The sequence below is a fragment of the Chiloscyllium plagiosum genome, chromosome 39, assembly GCF_004010195.1.
Source record: "Chiloscyllium plagiosum isolate BGI_BamShark_2017 chromosome 39, ASM401019v2, whole genome shotgun sequence".
Classification (NCBI taxonomy): Eukaryota; Metazoa; Chordata; class Chondrichthyes; order Orectolobiformes; family Hemiscylliidae; genus Chiloscyllium; species Chiloscyllium plagiosum.
Window position 1 is genome coordinate 17,953,161 of NC_057748.1, and position 8,142 is coordinate 17,961,302.

The 8,142-nt window shown below is 44.1% G+C and overlaps 1 protein-coding gene across 1 annotated transcript in view; it reads left to right on the forward strand.

Moving 5' to 3' along the window:
- Window positions 1-1,404: 1,404 nt before the first annotated feature.
- chadlb (chondroadherin-like b) overlaps window positions 1,405-8,142 on the forward strand; it is a 37,949-nt gene continuing 31,211 nt past the window's right edge. The window contains exon 1 of the mRNA XM_043679901.1: window positions 1,405-1,765. The gene's annotated coding sequence lies outside the window, so the exon portion shown is untranslated. The remainder of the gene's footprint in view (window positions 1,766-8,142) is intronic.

An 8,142-nucleotide genomic window follows, 5' to 3' on the forward strand; every position in this document is an offset into this window, starting at 1 on the left:
AGAACATTTCATCTTCTGCCTCAGAACCCAACAACCACACGGCACCAACACTGACTTCACCAATTTCCAAATCTCTCCACCCCCCCCACCTCATCCCAGATCCAACCCTCCAACTCGGCACCGCCCTCTTGACCTGACCTAACAGTCCATCTTCCCTCCCACCTATCCACTCCACTCTTCCCACTGACCTATCACAATTACCCCTCACTTACATCCACCTATCCCCATCCCACCTACCTTCCCCCCAGACCCATCCCCACCCTCTATTTATCTCTCAGTCTCCTTTCCCCCTCCACATTCCTGATGAAGGGCTTATGCCCAAAACTTCGACTTTCCTGCTCCTCGGATGCTGCCTGACCTGCTGTGCTTTTCCAGCGTCACACTTTCCGAATCTGACTCTACAGTTTCACTTTGTCCTCCTGTTTCCCCTAGCCCTCAACTTCCCTATTGATTGAAACTCCATCTAAGACAGTCTTTGCTGTTTTCTGGGCTGGAGACTTCCATAGATTAACAATCACCTGGGAGAAAATAAAGTTGAATATTGTGTGCAATTCTGGTTCCCTACAATCGGAAGGATGTTGTGAAACTTGGAAGGGTTCAGGAAAGATTTACAAGGATGTTGCCAGGGTTGGAGGGTTTGAGCTATAGGGAGAGGCTGAACAGGCTGGGGCTGTTTTCCCTGGAGCATCAGAGGCTGAGGGGTGACCTTATAGGGGTTTATAAAATTCTGAAGGACATGGATAGGGTAAATAGACAAGGTCTTTTCCCTGGGGTGGGGGAGTCCAGACCTACAGGGCATAGGTTTAAGGTGAGAGGGGTAAGATTTAAAAGGGACATAAGGGGCAACGTTTTCACACAGAGGGTGGTACTTGTATGGAATGAGCTGCCAGAGGAAGTGGTGGAGGCTGGTAAAATTACAACATTTAAGAGGCATCTGGATGGGTACATGAATAGGAAGGGTTTGGAGGGATATGGGCCAGGTGCTGGCAAATGGGACTAGATTAGGTTAGGATATCTGGTCAGCATGGACGAGTTGGACTGAAGGGTCTGTTTCCGTGCTGTATATCTCTACGACTCTATGACTGTCTGAAATGAGAAAGTTGTTCATTTTTTTAAACTACTTCCCTTCGTTCTAGACTGCCTCACATGAGGAAGCATCCTTTTGGCATCGCTGTTCATACAGGAGCAAGTTTGAACAGGGGTTTTAGTGTCTGAAGTGAGCCCTGCCAGTTCTGGGACTCAGTAAACAGCACGAGTGAACAGCAGAAGAGAAAGATCTCTTTGTTCCCTCTGTTCTGGCCTCAAGAGCAGCCCCTTCTGGAAATAAAAATCCTTGGGTGATTACTGCAAGCAGTGGAAAATTCCAAATCCACTTTTTCAGTTCAATATCCACCCCCACCCCCCCACCCCCCACTTTCTGCACCTTTCTCTGAGAGAGCGCCTCACAGTACCAGGGAAACTCAGACCCCTGTCGCCACTGGCAATGAAGGTATTAGGCTTGGCCTGTCACCTTTGAAGTGTCACCTAACTGTTCCAGGAGGCCGGAGATCGGAATTTCCTCTTGTTTCTGCTCCTGAATTCTCCGCCCCTGTGGTGGGCAAGGGTTTTTCACTGGGCAGGTCTGTGTCTCACATCCAGACTCCCGAAATTTCAGCGCCGGGTGCACAGAAACCCGCTCCCATCTCCCCTCTTCCCATTCGAGGCAAACGTGAGGGAGTTACAGTGACTACTCCAACCTCGCAGACAGACTCCACCACACACGACGGTAGGTGTTTTAAGAACAATTGCTTAAAGTGGTAATTCTTCGCCATTTTTCACAGGACCCTTTTCTCTCCTGCTCACTGAGGGCCAGGCCTAGAGTCTCGTTGAAGTGGGATTGAAGGTGATGAGGATTGACATGTTACCATGGCTGTGCCAATTGATTACCATTTGGTCGCAGGATGGAAATCAGGAGCTGGAACCCAAACTAACATTAACCCCTTGCAGTCTGACAGTGATGACAACGATGTTACAGCCATCACCCCCTCCCCTAACCTGCCCCTGCCAAGTGTGAGGGTGTGGCGGGGGGGGGGTCAATGTTTCAGGTCACCCAGGCTCAAATGGTCTGCTCAGGGACTCAACATGACCCACGTTGTACAAAGTTATTTACTGCTTGAATTTTCCACCTCCTCTGTCTGGCAGCTGCCCTAACAGGGAACAGTAAAATAGCATATTGCGGCAAAGGAGACCACTCAGCCCCTCGTGCCTGTGATGGCTAGTTTAAAGAGCTATGCAAATTATCACATTTCATTGCTGTTTTTCCCATGGCCCCTTGCAACTCGCTGCCTTTTAAAGAATTTCGCCAAATTCCTTTTCAAAGTTACTATGGAATCTGCTTTCAGGCAGCAGCTTCCAGAATGCAACAATGTATGATTATAGGAAATTTGAGCAAGAGTAGGCCACTCAGCCCCTCATATCTGCTACACCATTCAGTAAGATCATGGTTAATCTGAGTGTATCCATGGCTCCACTTTCCTGGCTGACCCCCATTGCCCTTGTGAATCTAACACCTGTCTAACCCAGTCTAGAATAACAATCAATAATCCCACCTCCACTGCTTTTTAGGGAAGTGAATTCCAAAGGTTAATTCTCATAGAAGCCACACAGTGTGGAAGCAGGCCATTTGGCCCATTGAGTCCACACTGATCCTCTAAACAGCATTCCATCCAGACCCACTTTAGCCTTGCAATTCCCGTGGCCAATCCATCAACTTACACATCCATGAGTACTATGGGCAATTTCCCATAGTCAATCCAGCCAAACCTGCATATCTTTGGACTGTGGGAGGAAACCAGAGCACCCAAAGGAAACCCACGCAGACAAGGGGAGAATGTGCAAACTCCACAGAGGAAGTCGTTCGAGGGTGGAATCAAACCTGGTGCTAACCACTGAGCCAATGTGCCATTTCTTCTCCAAGAGATGAAAGAAATCTTCCTCATCCCCATTATATGTGTGGACACCCTTAATTTTAAGATGTTTTAGATTCCCCCTTCAAGAGGAATCATTGGCTCAGCCTCATTCAGCCCCCCTAAGATTCTGAAATGTTTAATAATAAGACCACCTCTCATTCTTCCAAACTCCAAAGAGTATAGAAACAACCTGTTCATAATACAAGACCAACACCTCTGAACGGCTTCCAATGCAAGGGGTGGGGGAGTCCAGAACTAGAGTCCAGAACTAGAGGTTTAGGGTGAGAGGGGAAAGATTTAAAAGGGATCTAAGGGGCAACTTTTTCCTGCAGAGGTTGGTGCATGTATGGAACGAGCTGCCAAAGGAAATGATGGAGGCTGGTACAATTACAACATTTAAAAGTCCTCTGGATGGGTATATGAATAGGAAGGGTTTAGAGGAATATGGGCCATATGCTGGCAAATGAGACTAGATTAGGTTAGGATGTCTGGTCGGCATGGACGAGTTGGACCGAAGGGACTGTTTCCGTGTTATACATCTCTATGACTCTAAGTATGTCTCTTCTTCAATAAGGGATACAAATTCCTGCAGAGTATACCGGGTTTTCCCTTGTGAATCATTTGTCTCAAATCTGTGTCAATGGATGAGTTTTTCTTGATTTGCTCTGTCAAATCATTGACTTTGAACACCTCTGTCAAATTTCCCTTATCCCCCTCTCCCTCCTGGAGAACAGTGCCAGCTTTTCGGAGCTTGGCCTGTCATTTTCATTCCCTATGGCCAACACCAGCCCATAGTTTCATCCTCCTCTTGTGGGAAGTGTTTACACTCTCTCCCCTATCACCGACATAGGAGGCAAACCTGGGGATCAATAGTCTGTTGATCGGGGAGCATCCCCCTTTGTTGCCATTGCAGCAACACCTCCTGTTTAGATAGTACCTTCAATAAAATAAGGAATACTGTCAAGGCATTTCAAGAAGATCATGGCACTGATCATGAATTATTTAATACATTGACCAAAAACTTAGTCAAAGATGTAGGTTTTAAGGAATGTTATACAGGAGAAAGGTGAGATACAGAGATGGGGAGGTGTAGGGAGGGAATTCCAGAACCCAGCCATCCAAAGGCATGGGCACCAATCTTGGAGCAATCAAAGATGGGGACGCACAAGGGGCCAGGTTTAGGACAGCACTGAGAACTCAGAGGGTCATGGGGCTGGAGGAGGTTACAGAGATGTCAGTCAGTGAGCACAGGGTAATAGGGGGATGGGAGAGTATGTATGGATTTGATAGTCTGGATGGCCTGCTTCCACACTGTAGGGGTTCTGTGATTATGTAGACTATTTAAGCAGAGGATTTGACCTGTTTGTGGCTTCAGCACAGGTCCATGCCAGTATTTATATCACCACTCTCCTCCCACATCAGAATAATCTTCTATCCTCTCACCATCATGTCATCTATATTCCGCACCTTAACCTCTCCTTGGATAAAGATGTTTCTGCCAAATTTCCTATTTGATTTTTCAATTATTATCTTATACTTACGGTCACTAGTTTTGGTCCACCTTTCAGAAGTGCATGATAATAGTGTTGTGATTATGTCATTAGATTCATAGCCCAGAGTCCTGAGGTAATGCCACAGAGACATGAGTTTAAAATCCTACAATAGCAATAGCAATTCAAGTTCAAGTAATTATTAAATCTGAAATTAGAAAGCTTGTTTTATTAACAATGGCTATAAACTATAGTTAAAAACTCAACTGATTCACTCGTGTCATTGAGATGTACAGCACAGAAACAGACCCTTCGGTCAAACTCATTCATGCTGACCAGATATTCTAAATTAATCTAATCCCATTTGCCAGCATTTGGCCCATGTCCCTCTAAACCCTTCCTATTCATACACCCATCTAAATGTCTTTTAAATGTTGTAATTGTACCAGCCTCCACCACTTCCTCTGGCAGCTCGTTCCATATGTGCACCACCCTCTGCAGGAAAAAGTTGCCCCTTAGGTCTCTTTTAAATCTTTCCCCTCTCACTTTAAACTAATGGCTTCTAGTTTTGGACTCCTCTTCCCTGGGAAAAGACTTTAGCTATTTATCCTATCCAATGTGGTTGACTCTGAAATGGCCCTTGTCAGTTGTAGGGTGACTCAACCAAATTAGGAATGGGCAGTAAATGTTGTCCTTATCATTGATAGTCACATCCCATGAATATGTAATTTAAAATATAGCTTCCTCATTTTGGTCTCTACAGCTAGTTGCAACATCTCTACATAAGCCCTGACAAACCCATACTTGAGTACAAGCATCATCTTTGACACTTCAGTGCATACATGATGGAGGATTGCATTGTCAAGAGCTGTCTTCAAAGTGAGATGTTAAGCAGTGACCCCTTTCAGGTGTCATAATGTTCCTGTGGTCAGGGCAGGGTTTCTCCCTGTAAATATTTATTCTATATCAGGAAAAAAGGTACGTTATCTGATCATTATCTGTTATTGTTATGGGAGCTGGCTGTTTGTAAATGGTCTGCTGCAGTTCCTTTATTACAAAACTACTAATCTTTAGAAGTACTCACTATTGCTTAAAGGCATAAAACATAAACCGTGCGAGAAGAAGACCTAAAGCTGAAGCAGTTTGTCTTGCACTCATCAGGATGGAGATATAAGAAAACCAACTACAGAAAGGAAATAACAATTTGTACGGCCGGAGAAGAGGGTGCTGATAATTTGAATGATGGTTGCTCTGGATGTTATGGATCATATCCCCCTCAAAATATATCAAGGAGATATACTTGAGGCGGCACAGTGGTTAGCACTGCTGACTCACAGCACCAGATACCTGGATTCAATTCCTGCCTCAGGCAACTGTCTGTGTGGAGTTTGCACATTCTCCCTGTGTCTGTGTGGGTTTCCTCCCACAGTCCAAAAAATGTGCAGGTTAGGTGAACTGGCCATGCTAAATTGCCTGTAGTGTTTAGTGAAGGGGTAAATGTAGGGGTGTGGGTTGCTCTTTGGAGGGTCAGTGTGGACTTGTTGGGCCAAAGGGCCTGTTTCTACATTGTAAGTAATCTAATCTAAAGATAGCCTAGATCATAGCTTTTATTTAAAGCAATTGTAAGGTGTTATGTTCTGGGTGTGTTTCAATTGGTCCACTGCTAGGCTTTAAGCAAAACACACTTTATACTGATATATATTTAAAATACAAGCAATAAAAGAAGATTTGGCATAACTTTAACTCTATTAAAATACTTAATAAAATAATATGTTATTTAACCATCAATCAGTATGTGTTCCAATATAGCAGCATCTCCATTAGTAAAGGCAAATTCAGCAAAACAGACTTTCTTCACATGTGATCTCCTTTGGTCCAGGAAAAAGGAAGATCGAAACAGACAATGTAGCAACAGAGAGAGAAGTTTTCACTCAGAGGGTGGTACATGTATGGAATGAGCTGCCAGAGGAAGTAGTGGAGGCTGGTACAATTACAACATTTAAAATGTATCTAGGTGGGTCTATGAATAGGAAGGATTTAGTGGGATATGGGCCAAATGCTGGCAGGTGGGACTAGATTGGGTTGGGATATCTGGTTGGCATGGACGAGTTTGACCAAAGGGTCTGTTTCTGTGCTGTACATCTCTATGACTCCATAACTCAATTTTTTTGCTGCAGCAGAGAGAGAGCTGTATCCAACTTCAACTGAAAACAAAACTAAAACCCTGGCTTTGTGTGAGCCTGACTCCACTCACTCATGCTTCTTTTGTCTATTTTTTTTAAAAGAGTACTCAGAGAGCTCAAAGCTGTTTACCCATCGCTTCTGAAGCAGATGTTCTGATACCGCTGTGGCAACACCTGTCTGCAAAAGAAATAGCACAGAATAAATTCCTCTTAAAGACCCAGTACAGTCACATGGAGATGTAGAAGAAGCTGTTAACTACCAGTAATATCTCCTTAAAACTGGTTTTCTTGTGTTTCAGTCCTGATGAATCTGAAACAGAAAGCTTTGACGTCATGTCTCCTTTTATTGATGTTCAAAAGTACTTGGCTGGAAAGCACTTTAACATTTCTGGTTGTCCTGAAAGACCTGATATAATTGTTTGCTCTGGAGTGGTGGGATCTGATGGTAGACTTGACAGAAGTCTATAAAATTCTGAAATGCATAGATAGGGTTGACGGTCAAAATCTAATATTAGGGGGCATGAATCTAAGATGAGGGGGGAAAATTCAAAGGAAATGTGGGGGGGCAAGTTTTTTACACAGGTCTGGAACGTGCTGCCAGGGCTAGTGGTGGAGGCAGATACAATAGGGGCATTTAAGCCCATAAATATGCAAGGAATGGAGGGATATGGTCAGAGAGCAGGCAGAAAGGATTAGTTTAATTTGGCAACATCGTGGGTCAAAAGGACAATTCCTATACTGGACCATTCTATGTTCTAATTGAAAGTCTTTCTCTCATTCCTGATTTTATAAACCTGTATAAGGCCAACCCTCACTGTTCTCCTTTCTACAGAAAACAGCTAGAGACTATCAGTCTTTTTTCTAATTACTTTGCACAGTATGAGAGAGTCTGCTATTTCCCACAGTGACATTCCTTGCTAAATCCAAAAACTCAAGTCAGAATCTGTTTTGGTGAAAGTTCCTTGTGAACAAAAAAGGAACCTAAATTGTTTCTTGGCCCGTTCAAAACTTGGTTTTAAATGGGCAGCTTCTGTTTGGCACTTTCTAAGAGACACAAAAAGGGCTAGAAAGAATAAATTATCTCAGAATTTCAGTGGTTTAAGAATTATTCCTTTCTTTCTGCGTGATTTGTGTGAATTCTGCTCCAACAATTACTTCATCGGGAGTGTTAGAAAAGGCAAATCTAGGCTGTTATTTTCAGGGCCTCAGTCAGACGGAGGGCCAAGTCAGGGCTCTGAGCCAAAATCCATTCCAAGTCAAATAAGCGATTAGACCCAGCCATGGATACGGAACATGGTGTTTCATGGGTCACAATGGTCCCTGTGCTGGGAATGATGAAATGGCGCCTGTTAGTTGTTACTGAGCTTCCAATAACCCATGCACACAGACTCTGATGTTACTGAGCTTCCAATAACCTGGGCATACAGACTCTGATGTTACTGAGCTTCCAATAACCTGGGCACACTGACTCTGATGTTACTGAGCTCTCAACATCCTGAGCATACAGACTCTGATGTTACT